This window comes from Oncorhynchus keta, unplaced genomic scaffold, assembly GCF_023373465.1.
Source record: "Oncorhynchus keta strain PuntledgeMale-10-30-2019 unplaced genomic scaffold, Oket_V2 Un_contig_24505_pilon_pilon, whole genome shotgun sequence".
NCBI classification, from domain to species: Eukaryota; Metazoa; Chordata; class Actinopteri; order Salmoniformes; family Salmonidae; genus Oncorhynchus; species Oncorhynchus keta.
In genome coordinates this window covers 131-17,765 of record NW_026283945.1, presented here as the reverse complement: position 1 = coordinate 17,765, position 17,635 = coordinate 131, and the positions used below count along the sequence as shown (strand labels likewise).

The following is a 17,635-nucleotide window of genomic DNA, read 5'->3' as shown; positions in this document are numbered from 1 at the left end:
TGTCTCCCTCCCTGCCTCAACGCCTCCCTCCCTGCCTCCCTCAACGCCTCCCTCCCTGTCTCTCCCTGTCTCCCTCAGTTTCTCTCCTGTCTCCCTCCCTGTCTCTCTCCCTCCCTGCCTCCCTCCCTGCCTCCCTCAACGCCTCCCTCCCTGTCTCCCTCCCTGTCTCCCCTCCCTGCCTCCCTCCCCGTCTCCTCCCTGTCTCCCTCCCTGCCTCCCTCCCTGTCTCCCTCAACGCCTCCCACCCTGCCTCTCCCTGTCTCCCCTCCCTCCCTGTCTCCTCCCTGTCTCCCTCCCTCCCTGCCTCCCTCCCTGTCTCCCTCCTGCCTCCCTCCCCGTCTCCCTCCCTGCCTCCCTCCCCGTCTCCCTCCTGCCTCCCTCCCTGTCTCCCTCCCCTGCCTCCCTCCCTGTCTCCTCAACGCCTCCCCTCCCTGCCTCCCTCAACGCCTCCCTCCCTGCCTCCCTCCCTGTCTCCCTCCCTGCCTCCCTGCCTGCCTCCCTCCCTGTCTCCCTCCCTGCCTCCCTCCCTCCCTGTCTCTCTCCTTCCCTCCGTCTCTCTCCTTCCCTCCCTCTCTCTCCTTCCCTCCCTGTCTCTCTCCTTCCCTCCCTCCCTCCCTCCCTGCCTCCCTCCCTCCCTCCCTGCCTCCAGGACAAATGCTTAGCGAGAACTGAGGAGAGTGAACAGAAAGCTTTGAAGCATTGTGTGCTTTACATTATGTCCGTACACTGCAAATCAGAACTTTTATTTTTTTCTCTCCATGTGCCGTAAAATAATAAAACAATTGAACTGACAGACAACGTATCCAAGATTCATAAAAATGATGAGCCTCAACAGGGTCAGAGACGTCGGAGAGTCTGACACATGCTGAGTCCCAAATGGCTCCCTATTCCCTATATAGTGCACTACTATAGACCAGAGCTCTATTCCCTATATAGTGCACTACTATAGACCAGAGCCCTATTCCCTATATAGTGCACTACTATAGACCAGAGCCCTATTCCCTATATAGTGCACTACTTTAGATAGAACCCTATTCCCTATATAGTACACTACTATAGACCAGAGCCCTATTCCCTATATAGTACACTACTTTAGACCAGAGCCCTATTCCCTATATAGTGCACTACTTTAGACCTGGGCCCTATTCCCTATATAGTGCACTACTTTAGACCAGAGCCCTATTCCCTATATAGTGCACTACTTTAGACCAGAGCCCTATTCCCTATATAGTGCACTACTTTAGACCAGAGCCCTATTCCCTATATTGTACACTACTATAGACCAGGGCCCTATTCCCTATATAGTACTACTTTAGACCAGAGCCCTATTCCCTATATAGTGCACTACTTTAGACCAGAGCCCTATTCCCTATATAGTGCACTACTTTAGACCAGAGCCCTATTCCCTATATTGTACACTACTATAGACCAGGGCCCTATTCCCTATATAGTGCACTACTATAGACCAGAGCCCTATTCCTATATAGTACACTACTATAGACCAGAGCCCTATTCCCTATATAGTACTACTTTAGACCAGGGCCCTATTCCTATATAGTACACTACTTTAGACCAGAGCCCTATTCCCTATATAGTGCACTACTATAGACCAGAGCCCTATTCCCTATATAGTGCACTACTTTAGACCAGAGCCCTATTCCCTATATAGTACACTACTTTAGACCAGAGCCCTATTCCCTATATAGTGCACTACTTTAGACCAGAGCCCTATTCCTATATAGTGCACTACTTTAGACCAGAGCCCTATTCCCTATATTGTACACTACTATAGACCAGGGCCCTATTCCCTATATAGTGCACTACTATAGACCAGAGCCCTATTCCCTATATAGTACACTACTATAGACCAGAGCCCTATTCCCTATATAGTACACTACTTTAGACCAGGGCCCTATTCCTATATAGTACACTACTTTAGACCAGAGCCCTATTCCTATATAGTGCACTACTATAGACCAGAGCCCTATTCCCTATATAGTGCACTACTTTAGACCAGAGCCCTATTCCCTATATAGTACACTACTTTAGACCAGAGCCTATTCCCTATATAGTGCACTACTTTAGACCAGAGCCCTATTCCCTATATAGTGCACTACTTTAGACCAGAGCCCTATTCCCTATATTGTACACTACTATAGACCAGAGCCCTATTCCCTATATAGTGCACTACTTTAGACCAGAGCCCTATTCCCTATATTGTACACTACTATAGACCAGGGCCCTATTCCCTATATAGTGCACTACTATAGACCAGAGCCCTATTCCTATATGGTACTACTTTAGACCAGAGCCCTATTCCCTATATAATACACTACTATAGACCAGAGCCCTATTCCCTATATAATACACTACTATAGACCAGAGCCCTATTCCCTATATAGTACACTACTATAGACCAGAGCCCTATTGCCTATATAATACACTACTATAGACCAGAGCCCTATTCCCTATATAGTACACTACTTTAGACCAGAGCCCTATTCCCTATATAGTACACTACTTTAGACCAGAGCCCTATTCCCTATATAGTACACTACTATAGACCAGAGCCCTATTCCCTATATAGTACACTACTTTAGACCAGAGCCCAATTCCCTATATAATACACTACTTTAGACCAGAGCCCTATTCCCTATATAGTACACTACTTTAGACCAGAGGCCTATTCCCTATATAGTACACTACTTTAGACCAGAGCCCTATTCCCTATATAGGGCACTACTATAGACCAGAGCCCTATTCCCTATATAGTACACTACTATAGACCAGAGCCCTATTCCCTATATAGTACACTACTATAGACCAGAGCCCTATTCCCTATATAGTACACTACTTTAGACCAGAGCCCTATTCCCTATATAATACACTACTATAGACCAGAGCCCTATTCCCTATATAGTACACTACTTTAGACCAGAGCCCTATTCCTATATAGTGCACTACTTTAGACCAGAGCCCTATTCCCTATATAGTGCACTACTTTAGACCAGGACCCTATTCCCTATATAGTACACTACTTTAGACCAGAGCCCTATTCCCTATATAATACACTACTATAGACCAGAGCCCTATTCCCTATATAGTACACTACTTTAGACCAGAGCCCTATTCCCTACATAGTGCACTACTTTAGACCAGAGCCTTATTCCCTATATAGTACACTATTATAGACCAGAGCCCTATTCCCTATATAATACACTACTATAGACCAGAGCCCTATTCCCTATATAGTACACTACTTTAGACCAGAGCCCTATTCCCTATATAATACACTACTATAGACCAGAGCCCTATTCCTTATATAGTGCACTACTTTAGACCAGAGCCCTATTCCCTATATAGTACACTACTATAGACCAGGGCCCTATTCCCTATATAATACACTACTATAGACCAGAGCCCTATTCCCTATATAGTACACTACTTTAGACCAGAGCCCTATTCCCTATATAATACACTACTATAGACCAGAGCCCTATTCCTTATATAGTGCACTACTTTAGACCAGAGCCCTATTCCCTATATAGTACACTACTATAGACCAGGGCCCTATTCCCTATATAATACACTACTATAGACCAGAGCCCTATTCCCTATATAGTACACTACTTTAGACCAGAGCCCTATTCCCTATATAGTGCACTACTATAGACCAGAGCCCTATTCCCTATATAGTGCACTACTTTAGACCAGAGCCCTATTCCCTATATAGTACACTACTTTAGACCAGAGCCCTATTCCTATATTGTACACTACTTTAGACCAGAGCCCTATTCCCTATATAGTACACTACTTTAGACCAGAGCCCTATTCCCTATATTGTACACTACTTTAGACCAGAGCCCTATTCCCTATATAATACAATACTTTAGACCAGAACCCTATTCCCTATATAGTACACTACTTTAGACCAGAGCCCTATTCCCTATATAATACACTACTTTAGACCAGAGCCCTATTCCCTATATTGTACACTACTATAGACCAGGGCCCTATTCCCTATATAGTGCACTACTTTAGACCAGAGCCCTATTCCCTATATAGTACACTACTTTAGACCAGAGCCCTATTCCCTATATAGTACACTACTATAGACCAGAGCCCTAATCCCTATATAGTACACTACTATAGACCAGAGCCCTATTAGTGCACTACATAGGGAATAGTGTGCCATAGTGAGCTTCCACCGTCTGCTAGGTTTAGTTCCAGTCTGATATGGATCAGAACCAGCCTCCCGGGTCAGATGACAGGGTTGATATGGATCAGAACCAGCCTCCCGGGTCAGATGACAGGGTTGATATGGATCAGAACCAGCCTCCCGGGTCAGATGACAGGGTTGATATGGATCAGAACCAGCCTCCCGGGTCAGATGACAGGGTTGATATGGATCAGAACCAGCCTCCCGGGTCAGATGACAGGGTTGATATGGATCAGAACCAGCCTCCCGGGTCAGATGACAGGGTTGATATGGATCAGAACCAGCCTCCCGGGTCAGATGACAGTACAAGGACATCCAGCCCGTCTGTATTCAGGATGTATCTACACAGGAAGTGAGTTTCTGACGGATCCAGAACGACCGTTTTACCCACTATGACTGGACAATCTGTGTGGCAGTTTGTTGAACAAATGTATATTATATTTGGTTTTAAAACACGCACGCACGCACACACACACACACACACACACACACACACACACACACACACACACACACACACACACACACACACACACACACACACACACACACACACACACACACACACACACACACACACACACACACACACACACACACACACATCTTGTCTTCATGATACCACTCTGTTTAGTATCCTTGCTTCTGACTCCACCCCTCTCACCAAGCAGGAAGTGGAGCATAAACCAATCAGCTCATGGTTGATCCTTTTTTCTGTTGTCAGTTAATTCCATTCGTTTACGTATCAGTGTGTGTTGACAGTCGTCAGGTGGGAAACGAGCTGAAGAGGGAAGCTGTCGGAAGCTGTTGAAGAGGGAAGCTGTGGAGGCTGGAGGGATGGACGGACATTCAGAACCTCAGGACAGATGGAGCTCCGCCCCTTGGGAAGCCAGTCAGAACTATAGATGTGTAACTAGGTGGGGAGCTGCCAGACAGACTGCCAGACAGTCTGTCACAACAGCGGCCGTTCAGATTTTTTTGTGGCCCCCATCCAATCAAAGTGGCCCATCCCTGGTGTAGAAAGACACAACATCACCAACATCAACAGTATGAGGACACTTTCCACTAGATGTTGGAACATTGCTGCTATAACAGCCTCCACTCTTCTGGGAAGGCTTTCCACTAGATGTTGGAACATTGCTGCTATAACAGCCTCCACTCCTCTGGGAAGGCTTTCCACTAGATGTTGGAACATTGCTGCTATAACAGCCTCCACTATTCTGGGAAAGCTTTCCACTAGATGTAGGAACATTGCCGCTATAACAGCCTCCACTCTTCTGGGAAGGCTTTCCACTAGATGTTGGAACATTGCTGGGAAGGCTTTCCACTAATGTAGGAGCCATCCACTCTGCTGGGAAGGCTTTCCACTAGATGTTGGAACATTGCTGCTATAACAGTCTCCACTCTTCTGGGAAGGCTTTCCACTAGATGTTGGAACATTGCTGCTATAACAGTCTCCACTCTTCTGGGAAGGCTTTCCACTAGATGTTGGAACATTGCTGCTATAACAGCCTCCACTCTTCTGGGAAGGCTTTCCACTAGATGTTGGAACATTGCTGCTATAACAGCCTCCACTCTTATGGGAAGGCTTTCCACTAGATGTTGGAATATTGCTGCTATAACAGCCTCCACTCTTATGGGAAGGCTTTCCACTAGATGTTGGAACATTGCTGCTATAACAGCCTCCACTCCTCTGGGAAGGCTTTCCACTAGATGTAGGAACATTGCCGCTATAACAGCCTCCACTCTTCTGGGAAGGCTTTCCACTAGATGTTGGAACATTGCCGCTATAACAGCCTCCACTCTTCTGGGAAGACTTTCCACTAGATGTTGGAACATTGCTGCTATAACAGCCTCCACTCTTCTGGGAAGGCTTTCCACTAGATGTTGGAACATTGCTGCTATAACAGCCTCCACTCTTCTGGGAAGGCTTTCCACTAGATGTTGGAACATTGCTGCTATAACAGCCTCCACTCTTCTGGGAAGGCTTTCCACTAGATGTTGGAACATTGCTGCTATAACTGCCTCCACTCTTCTGGGAAGGCTTCCCACTAGATGTTGGAACATTGCTGCTATAACAGCCTCCACTCTTATGGGAAGGCTTTCCACTAGATGTTGGAACATTGCTGCTATAACAGCCTCCACTCTTCTGGGAAGGCTTTCCACTAGATGTTGGAACATTGCTGCTATAACAGCCTCCACTCTTCTGGGAAGGCTTCCCACTAGATGTTGGAACATTGCTGCTATAACAGCCTCCACTCTTATGGGAAGGCTTTCCACTAGATGTTGGAACATTGCTGCTATAACAGCCTCCACTCTTCTGGGAAGGCTTCCCACTAGATGTTGGAACATTGCTGCTATAACAGCCTCCACTCTTATGGGAAGGCTTTCCACTAGATGTTGGAACATTGCTGCTATAACAGCCTCCACTCTTCTGGGAAGGCTTTCCACTAGATGTTGTAACATTGCTGCTATAACAGCCTCCACTCTTCTGGGAAGGCTTTCCACTAGATGTTGGAACATTGCTGCTATAACAGCCTCTACTCTTATGGGAAGGCTTTCCACTAGATGTTGGAACATTGCTGCTATAACAGCCTCCACTCCTATGGGAAGGCTTTCCACTAGATGTAGGAACATTGCTGCTATAACAGCCTCCACTCTTCTGGGAAGGCTTTCCACTAGATGTTGGAACATTGCTGCTATAATAGCCTCCACTCCTCTGGGAAGGCTTTCCACTAGATGTAGGAACATTGCTGCTATAACAGCCTCCACTCCTCTGGGAAGGCTTTCCACTAGATGTAGGAACATTGCTGCTATAACAGCCTCCACTCTTCTGGGAAGGCTTTCCACTAGATGTTGGAACATTGCTGCTATAACAGCCTCCACTCTTCTGGGAAGGCTTTCCACTAGATGTTGGAACATTGCTGCTATAACAGCCTCCACTCTTCTGGGAAGGCTTTCCACTAGATGTTGGAACATTGCTGCTATAACAGCCTCCACTCTTCTGGGAAGGTTTTCCACTAGATGTTGGAACATTACTGCAGGGACTTGCTTCTATTCAGCCACAAGAGCATTAGTGAGATCGGGCACTGATGTTGGGCGATTAGGCCTGGCTCGTAGTCAGCGTACTAATTGATCCCAAAGGTGTTCGGTGGGGTTAGAGGTCAGGGCTCTGTGCAGTTGTTTGGGTTCGTTCCTTCCACCCTTGTCAATCATTGCCTCATTGGTGAAATTAGCATTATGATAATATCTTTAATTAAATCATTCAAAAACTTTTATTAATTCAATTGCAGACAGAAGTTGACAATCTGGAAAATGTCACGCATGTTTCCCAGAAAGTTCTGCATAAATGAAAAAGGTCTCAAGTGGTAATGTTAAACCCTCAGTCTAGCCCTGGTAATGTTAAACCCTCAGTCTAGCCCTGGTAATGTTAAACCCTCAGTCTAGCCCTGGTAATGTTAAACCCTCAGTCTAGCCCTGGTAATGTTAAACCCTCAGTCTAGCCCTGGTAATGTTAAACCCTCAGTCCAGCCCTGGTAATGTTAAACCCCCAGTCTAGCCCTGGTTATGTTAAACCCTCAGTCTAGCCCTGGTTATGTTAAACCCTCAGTCTAGCCCTGGTAATGTTAAACCCTCAGTCTAGCCCTGGTTATGTTAAACCCTCAGTCTAGCCCTGGTAATGTTAAACCCTCAGTCTAGCCCTGGTAATGTTAAACCCTCAGTCTAGCCCTGGTAATGTTAAACCCTCAGCCTAGCCCTGGTAATGTTAAACCCTCAGCCCAGCCCTGGTAATGTTAAACCCTCAGTCTAGCCCTGGTAATGTTAAACCCTCAGTCTAGCCCTGGTAATGTTAAACCCTCAGTCTAGCCCTGGTAATGTTAAACCCTCAGTCTAGCCCTGGTAATGTTAAACCCTCAGTCTAGCCCTGGTAATGTTAAACCCTCAGTCTAGCCCTGGTTATGTTAAACCCTCAGTCTAGCCCTGGTAATGTTAAACCCTCAGTCTAGCCCTGGTAATGTTAAACCTCAGTCTAGCCCTGGTAATGTTAAACCCTCAGTCCAGCCCTGGTAATGTTAAACCCTCAGTCTAGCCCTGGTAATGTTAAACCCTCAGTCTAGCCCTGGTAATGTTAAACCCTCAGTCTAGCCCTGGTAATGTTAAACCCTCAGTCCAGCCCTGGTAATGTTAAACCCTCAGTCTAGCCCTGGTAATGTTAAACCCTCAGTCTAGCCCTGGTAATGTTAAACCCTCAGTCCAGCCCTGGTAATGTTAAACCCTCAGTCTAGCCCTGGTAATGTTAAACCCTCAGTCTAGCCCTGGTAATGTTAAACCCCAGTCTAGCCCTGGTAATGTTAAACCCCCAGTCTAGCCCTGGTAATGTTAAACCCGCAGTCTAGCCCTGGTAATGTTAAACCCTCAGTCTAGACCTGGTAATGTTAAACCCTCAGTCTAGACCTGGTAATGTTAAACCCTCAGTCTAGCCCTGGTAATGTTAAACCCTCAGTCTAGCCCTGGTAATGTTAAACCCTCAGTCTAGCCCTGGTAATGTTAAACCCTCAGTCTAGCCCTGGTAATGTTAAACCCTCAGTCTAGCCCTGGTAATGTTAAACCCTCAGTCTAGCCCTGGTAATGTTAAACCCTCAGTCTAGCCCTGGTAATGTTAAACCCTCAGTCTAGCCCTGGTAATGTTAAACCCCAGTTTAGCCCTGGTAATGTTAAACCCCCAGTCTAGCCCTGGTAATGTTAAACCCTCAGTCTAGCCCTGGTAATGTTAAACCCTCAGTCCAGCCATGGTAATGTTAAACCCTCAGTCTAGCCCTGGTAATGTTAAACCCTCAGTCTAGCCCTGGTAATGTTAAACCCTCAGTCCAGCCCTGGTAATGTTAAACCCTCAGTCCAGCCCTGGTAATGTTAAACCCCCAGTCTAGCCCTGGTTATGTTAAACCCTCAGTCTAGCCCTGGTTATGTTAAACCCTCAGTCTAGCCCTGGTAATGTTAAACCCTCAGTCTAGCCCTGGTTATGTTAAACCCTCAGTCTAGCCCTGGTAATGTTAAACCCTCAGTCTAGCCCTGGTAATGTTAAACCCTCAGTCTAGCCCTGGTAATGTTAAACCCTCAGTCTAGCCCTGGTAATGTTAAACCCTCAGTCTAGCCCTGGTAATGTTAAACCCTCAGCCTAGCCCTGGTAATGTTAAACCCTCAGCCCAGCCCTGGTAATGTTAAACCCTCAGTCTAGCCCTGGTAATGTTAAACCCTCAGTCTAGCCCTGGTAATGTTAAACCCTCAGTCTAGCCCTGGTAATGTTAAACCCTCAGTCTAGCCCTGGTAATGTTAAACCCTCAGTCTAGCCCTGGTAATGTTAAACCCTCAGTCTAGCCCTGGTTATGTTAAACCCTCAGTCTAGCCCTGGTAATGTTAAACCCTCAGTCTAGCCCTGGTAATGTTAAACCCTCAGTCCAGCCCTGGTAATGTTAAACCCTCAGTCCAGCCCTGGTAATGTTAAACCCTCAGTCTAGCCCTGGTAATGTTAAACCCTCAGTCTAGCCCTGGTAATGTTAAACCCTCAGTCCAGCCCTGGTAATGTTAAACCCTCAGTCCAGCCCTGGTAATGTTAAACCCTCAGTCTAGCCCTGGTAATGTTAAACCCTCAGTCTAGCCCTGGTAATGTTAAACCCTCAGTCCAGCCCTGGTAATGTTAAACCCTCAGTCCAGCCCTGGTAATGTTAAACCCTCAGTCTAGCCCTGGTAATGTTAAACCCCCAGTCTAGCCCTGGTAATGTTAAACCCCAGTCTAGCCCTGGTAATGTTAAACCCGCAGTCTAGCCCTGGTAATGTTAAACCCTCAGTCTAGACCTGGTAATGTTAAACCCTCAGTCTAGACCTGGTAATGTTAAACCCTCAGTCTAGCCCTGGTAATGTTAAACCCTCAGTCTAGCCCTGGTAATGTTAAACCCTCAGTCTAGCCCTGGTAATGTTAAACCCTCAGTCTAGCCCTGGTAATGTTAAACCCTCAGTCTAGCCCTGGTAATGTTAAACCCTCAGTCTAGCCCTGGTAATGTTAAACCCTCAGTCTAGCCCTGGTAATGTTAAACCCTCAGTCTAGCCCTGGTAATGTTAAACCCTCAGTCTAGCCCTGGTAATGTTAAACCCTCAGTCTAGCCCTGGTAATGTTAAACCCCCAGTTTAGCCCTGGTAATGTTAAACCCCAGTCTAGCCCTGGTAATGTTAAACCCTCAGTCTAGCCCTGGTAATGTTAAACCCTCAGTCCAGCCATGGTAATGTTAAACCCTCAGTCTAGCCCTGGTAATGTTAAACCCTCAGTCTAGCCCTGGTAATGTTAAACCCTCAGTCCAGCCCTGGTAATGTTAAACCCTCAGTCCAGCCCTGGTAATGTTAAACCCCAGTCTAGCCCTGGTTATGTTAAACCCTCAGTCTAGCCCTGGTTATGTTAAACCCTCAGTCTAGCCCTGGTAATGTTAAACCCTCAGTCTAGCCCTGGTTATGTTAAACCCTCAGTCTAGCCCTGGTAATGTTAAACCCTCAGTCTAGCCCTGGTAATGTTAAACCCTCAGTCTAGCCCTGGTAATGTTAAACCCTCAGTCCAGCCCTGGTAATGTTAAACCCTCAGTCCAGCCCTGGTAATGTTAAACCCTCAGTCTAGCCCTGGTAATGTTAAACACTCAGTCTAGCCCTGGTAATGTTAAACCCCAGTCTAGCCCTGGTAATGTTAAACCCCAGTCTAGCCCTGGTAATGTTAAACCCTCAGTCTAGCCCTGGTAATGTTAAACCCTCAGTCCAGCCATGGTAATGTTAAACCCTCAGTCTAGCCCTGGTAATGTTAAACCCTCAGTCTAGCCCTGGTAATGTTAAACCCTCAGTCTAGCCCTGGTAATGTTAAACCCTCAGTCCAGCCCTGGTAATGTTAAACCCTCAGTCTAGCCCTGGTAATGTTAAACCCTCAGTCTAGCCCTGGTAATGTTAAACCCTCAGTCCAGCCCTGGTAATGTTAAACCCTCAGTCTAGCCCTGGTAATGTTAAACCCTCAGTCCAGCCCTGGTAATGTTAAACCCTCAGTCCAGCCCTGGTAATGTTAAACCCTCAGTCCAGCCCTGGTAATGTTAAACCCTCAGTCCAGCCCTGGTAATGTTAAACCCTCAGTCTAGCCCTGGTAATGTTAAACCCTCAGTCTAGCCCTGGTAATGTTAAACCCTCAGTCTAGCCCTGGTAATGTTAAACCCTCAGTCTAGCCCTGGTAATGTTAAACCCTCAGTCTAGCCCTGGTAATGTTAAACCCTCAGTCTAGCCCTGGTAATGTTAAACCCTCAGTCTAGCCCTGGTAATGTTAAACCCCCAGTCTAGCCCTGGTAATGTTAAACCCTCAGTCTAGCCCTGGTAATGTTAAACCCTCAGTCCAGCCCTGGTAATGTTAAACCCTCAGTCTAGCCCTGGTAATGTTAAACCCTCAGTCTAGCCCTGGTAATGTTAAACCCTCAGTCTAGCCCTGGTAATGTTAAACCCTCAGTCTAGCCCTGGTAATGTTAAACCCTCAGTCTAGCCCTGGTAATGTTAAACCCTCAGTCTAGCCCTGGTAATGTTAAACCCTCAGTCCAGCCCTGGTAATGTTAAACCCTCAGTCTAGCCCTGGTAATGTTAAACCCTCAGTCTAGCCCTGGTAATGTTAAACCCTCAGTCTAGCCCTGGTAATGTTAAACCCTCAGTCTAGCCCTGGTAATGTTAAACCCTCAGTCTAGCCCTGGTAATGGTAAACCCTCAGTCTAGCCCTGGTAATGTTAAACCCCAGTTTAGCCCTGGTAATGTTAAACCCCCAGTCTAGCCCTGGTAATGTTAAACCCTCAGTCTAGCCCTGGTAATGTTAAACCCTCAGTCCAGCCATGGTAATGTTAAACCCTCAGTCTAGCCCTGGTAATGTTAAACCCTCAGTCTAGCCCTGGTAATGTTAAACCCTCAGTCTAGACCTGGTAATGTTAAACCCTCAGTCCAGCCCTGGTAATGTTAAACCCCCAGTCTAGCCCTGGTTATGTTAAACCCTCAGTCTAGCCCTGGTTATGTTAAACCTCAGTCTAGCCCTGGTTATGTTAAACCCTCAGTCTAGCCCTGGTAATGTTAAACCCTCAGTCTAGACCTGGTAATGTTAAACCCTCAGTCCAGCCCTGGTAATGTTAAACCCTCAGTCTAACCCTGGTAATGTTAAACCCTCAGTCTAGCCCTGGTAATGTTAAACCCTCAGTCTAGCCCTGGTAATGTTAAACCCCCAGTCTAGCCCTGGTAATGTTAAACCCTCAGTCCAGCCCTGGTAATGTTAAACCCTCAGTCTAGCCCTGGTAATGTTAAACCCTCAGTCTAGCCCTGGTAATTTTAAACCCTCAGTCTAGCCCTGGTAATGTTAAACCCCAGTCTAGCCCTGGTAATGTTAAACCCTCAGTCTAGCCCTGGTAATGTTAAACCCTCAGTCCAGCCATGGTAATGTTAAACCCTCAGTCTAGCCCTGGTAATGTTAAACCCTCAGTCTAGCCCTGGTAATGTTAAACCCTCAGTCTAGCCCTGGTAATGTTAAACCCTCAGTCCAGCCCTGGTAATGTTAAACCCTCAGTCTAGCCCTGGTAATGTTAAACCCTCAGTCTAGCCCTGGTAATGTTAAACCCTCAGTCTAGCCCTGGTAATGTTAAACCCTCAGTCTAGCCCTGGTAATGTTAAACCCCGGTTTAGCCCTGGTAATGTTAAACCCTCAGTCCAGCCATGGTAATGTTAAACCCTCAGTCTAGCCCTGGTAATGTTAAACCCTCAGTCTAGCCCTGGTAATGTTAAACCCTCAGTCTAGCCCTGGTTATGTTAAACCCTCAGTCTAGCCCTGGTAATGTTAAACCCTCAGTCTAGCCCTGGTAATGTTAAACCCTCAGTCCAGCCCTGGTAATGTTAAACCCTCAGTCCAGCCCTGGTAATGTTAAACCCTCAGTCTAGCCCTGGTTATGTTAAACCCTCAGTCTAGCCCTGGTTATGTTAAACCCTCAGTCTAGCCCTGGTTATGTTAAACCCTCAGTCTAGCCCTGGTAATGTTAAACCCTCAGTCCAGCCCTGGTAATGTTAAACCCTCAGTCTAGCCCTGGTAATGTTAAACCCTCACTATAAGGCAGAAGAGAGAGAACCAGCCTGGGGCTGGAGACTGGTCTGCTCACTACAAGGCAGAAGAGAGAGAACCAGCCTGGGGCTGGAGACTGGTCTGCTCACTATAAGGCAGAAGAGAGAGAACCAGCCTGGGGCTGGAGACTGGTCTGCTCACTATAAGGCAGAAGAGAGAGAACCAGCCTGGGGCTGGAGACTGGTCTGCTCACTATAAGGCAAAAGAGAGAGAACCAGCCTGGGGCTGGAGACTGGTCTGCTCACTATAAGGCAGAAGAGAGAGAACCAGCCTGGGGCTGGAGACTGGTCTGCTCACTATAAGGCAGAAGAGAGAGAACCAGCCTGGGGCTGGAGACTGGTCTGCTCACTACAAGGCAGAAGAGAGAGAACCAGCCTGGGGCTGGAGACTGGTCTGCTCACTGTAAGGCAGAAGAGAGAGAACCAGCCTGGGGCTGGAGACTGGTCTGCTCACTGTAAGGCAGAAGAGAGAGAGAACCAGCCTGGGGCTGGAGGCTGGTCTGCTCACTATAAGGCAGAAGAGAGAGAACCAGCCTGGGGCTGGAGACTGGTCTCCTCACTGTAAGGCAGGAGAGAGAGAACCAGCCTGGGGCTGGAGACTGGTCTGCTCACTATAAGGCAGAAGAGAGAGAACCAGCCTGGGGCTGGAGACTGGTCTGCTCACTATAAGGCAGAAGAGAGAGAGAACCAGCCTGGGGCTGGAGACTGGTCTGCTCACTATAAGGCAGAAGAGAGAGAACCAGCCTGGGGCTGGAGACTGGTCTGCTCACTATAAGGCAGAAGAGAGAGAACCAGCCTGGGGCTGGAGACTGGTCTGCTCACTATAAGGCAGAAGAGAGAGAACCAGCCTGGGGCTGGAGACTGGTCTGCTCACTATAAGGCAGAAGAGAGAGAGAACCAGCCTGGGGCTGGAGACTGGTCTGCTCACTATAAGGCAGAAGAGAGAGAACCAGCCTGGGGCTGGAGACTGGTCTGCTCACTATAAGGCAGAAGAGAGAGAACCAGCCTGGGGCTGGAGACTGGTCTGCTCACTATAAGGCAGAAGAGAGAGAACCAGCCTGGGGCTGGAGACTGGTCTGCTCACTATAAGGCAGAAGAGAGAGAACCAGCCTGGGGCTGGAGACTGGTCTGCTCACTATAAGGCAGAAGAGAGAGAACCAGCCTGGGGCTGGAGACAGCCAGACAGACAGACTCATCCAGACACACGTGGTCTGTATCTCTAGAATGCGACCAGTGACCGGGAGGCTCAGATCCCTGTAGACCAGGGGTTCCATCAGAATGAATGGTGGAAAAACGATTGGAACCATTTCCCTGTTTGACCGCTAGGTTTTATGGGTATTTTATAGCAGCTCGAAAGGCCACACTAGATTCATTCGGAGCAGCCTTTTCCCCCACGATTTAAGGGCCACTCTGGTTGAATTGGATCTTTTTAAGGTTTTAAACCTTTTAATTTCCATGTTTAAGGTTAACCACATTACAAGGATACAAAGGCCATGTGTTAAATAAAATGTCTTTTATTTTTTTTACATTTTATTTTCAGGATTTTTTGGGGAAAATTCTTCCGCAACCTCGTTTTCACATCAGGCGTCCCGTCCCCAACACGGGGTCGCGACCCTTAGTTTGGTGACCGCTGCTGGACACTGTGAGGCCACCATCCCTCTCTGAGGCTGAGGTTTAATACACAGAGAAAGACTGGCTGGACACTGTGAGACCCTCTCTGAGGCTGAGGTTTAACACACAGAGAAAGACTGGCTGGACACTGAGGCCACCATCCCTCTCTGAGGCTGAGGTTTAACACACAGAGAAAGACTGGCTGGACACTGTGAGGCCACCATCCCTCTCTGAGGCTGAGGTTTAATACACAGAGAAAGGCTGGCTGGACACTGTGAGGCCACCATCCCTCTCTGAGGCTGATGTTTAATACACAGAGAAAGACTGGCTGGACAATGTGAGGCCACCATCCCTCTCTGAGGCTGAGGTTTAACACACAGAGAAAGACTGGCTGGACACTGTGAGGCCACCATCCCTCTCTGAGGCTGAGGTTTAACACACAGAGAAAGACTGGCTGGACACTGTGAGGCCACCATCCCTCTCTGAGGCTGAGGTGTAATACACAGAGAAAGACTGGCTGGACACTGTGAGGCCACCATCCCTCTCTGAGGCTGAGGTTTAACACACAGAGAAAGACTGGCTGGACACTGTGAGGCCACCATCCCTCTCTGAGGCTGAGGTTTAATACACAGAGAAAGACTGGCTGGACACTGTGAGGCCACCATCCCTCTCTGAGGCTGAGGTTTAATACACAGAGAAAGACTGGCTGGACACTGTGAGGCCACCATCCCTCTCTGAGGCTGAGGTTTAATACACAGAGAAAGACTGGCTGGACACTGTGAGACCCTCTCTGAGGCTGAGGTTTAATACACAGAGAAAGACTGGCTGGACACTGTGAGGCCACCATCCCTCTCTGAGGCTGAGGTTTAATACACAGAGAAAGACTGGCTGGACACTGTGAGGCCACCATCCCTCTCTGAGGCTGAGGTTTAATACACAGAGAAAGACTGGCTGGACACTGTGAGGCCACCATCCCTCTCTGAGGCTGAGGTTTAATACACAGAGAAAGACTGGCTGGACACTGTGAGACCACCATCCCTCTCTGAGGCTGAGGTTTAATACACAGAGAAAGACTGGCTGGACACTGTGAGGCCACCATCCCTCTCTGAGGCTGAGGTTTAACACACAGAGAAAGGGACGCTGGACACCCACCATCCCTCTCTGAGGCTGAGGTTTAACACACAGAGAAAGACTGGCTGGACACTGTGAGGCCACCATCCCTCTCTGAGGCTGAGGTTTAATACACAGAGAAAGACTGGCTGGACACTGTGAGACCCTCTCTGAGGCTGAGGTTTAACACACAGAGAAAGACTGGCTGGACAAAAATGCTGATTCTTAATGGGATTTAAAAAGGCTGAACAATGATCATCAAATACAAACTGATGAATGATTTGAACCAGATTATAAAACATCATTATAAAAACACGAATGTCAGATTATAAAACATGTCTGTAACACTAAACGGGTGGAAAAGCTGAACATTTATAATAAAAACTAATCCCAAAACGTGATCATTTATCAAGTCCATTTACAAAGCAACACAATGTGTCTTTCATGTCACCAGGAACAAACACTGGTTCAACTAATAGCTGTTCACATGACAGGAAGTTGGTGAACAGGTTAATTGAGGTGAACAGGCTTGTGGGTAATGACTGGAGCTGAATCAGTGGAACGGTATTAAATATATCAAACACATTCTGATTGGTCCCAGAAACAGGAAGTTGGTGAACAGGTTAATTGGGGAGAACGGTATTAAATATATCAAAAACATTCTAACTGTTCTGATTGGTCCCAGAAACAGGAAGTTGGTGAACAGGTTAATTGGGGAGAACGGTATTAAATATATCAAACACATTCTGATTGGTCCCAGAAACAGGAAGTTGGTGAACAGGTTAATTGGGGAGAACGGTATTAAATATATCAAAAACATTCTAACTGTTCTGATTGGTCCCAGAAACAGGAAGTTGGTGAACAGGCATGTGGGTAATGACTGGAGCGGAATCGGTGGAACGGCATTAAATACATCACACATGGTTTCCATGGTTTCCGGGTGTTTGATGTCATTTCGTTTGCTTCGTTTCCGGACATTTCTACGAGCCGTCCTCCCGTCAGCAGCCTCCTGTGATTCACATGTCCTCACTGTCGAAGGACTCGGAGCATTGGAGAAAGATCTCCTCACGGTCCCTCATAGCAGACAGACACACGTCCTATAGGGAGAGAGAACCTGTTACCTGGAGGACAGACAGACAGACAGGTCCTATAGGGAGAGAGAACCTGTTACCTGGAGGACAGACACACGTCCTATAGGGAGAGAGAACCTGTTACCTGGAGGACAGACACACGTCCTATAGGGAGAGAGAACCTGTTATCTGGAGGACAGACAGACAGACAGACAGACAGACAGACAGACAGACAGACAGACAGACAGACAGGTCCTATAGGGAGAGAGAACCTGTTATCTGGAGGACAGACAGACACACGTCCTATAGGGAGAGAGAACCTGTTATCTGGAGGACAGACAGACAGACGTCCTATAGGGAGAGAGAACCTGTTATCTGGAGGACAGACAGACACACGTCCTATAGGGAGAGAGAACCTGTTATCTGGAGGACAGACAGACACGTCCTATAGGGAGAGAGAACCTGTTAT

At 47.4% G+C, this 17,635-nt stretch overlaps 2 long non-coding RNA genes across 18 annotated transcripts; one reads left to right on the top strand and one right to left on the bottom strand.

The window, feature by feature from the left end:
• Positions 1-8,004: 8,004 nt before the first annotated feature.
• Positions 8,005-13,265, bottom strand: LOC127922061 (uncharacterized). Its single transcript, XR_008110369.1, has 4 exons — positions 13,020-13,265; positions 12,196-12,294; positions 9,585-9,961; positions 8,005-8,243 (listed from the first exon to the last, which is right to left on the bottom strand). It is a non-coding gene; the product is annotated as an uncharacterized LOC127922061 (long non-coding RNA).
• Positions 13,266-13,276: 11 nt separating this feature from the next.
• Positions 13,277-17,419, top strand: LOC127922060 (uncharacterized). Of its 17 annotated transcripts, none has more exons than XR_008110367.1 (5): positions 13,277-15,047; positions 15,165-15,227; positions 15,354-16,102; positions 16,159-16,802; positions 16,962-17,399. It is a non-coding gene; the product is annotated as an uncharacterized LOC127922060 (long non-coding RNA). The 17 variants fall into 17 exon arrangements; XR_008110359.1 differs by having other exon boundaries at positions 13,277-15,103; XR_008110362.1 differs by having other exon boundaries at positions 13,277-15,227; positions 15,354-15,479; positions 15,543-16,102; positions 16,962-17,398.
• The last annotated feature ends 216 nt before the right edge of the window (positions 17,420-17,635 follow it).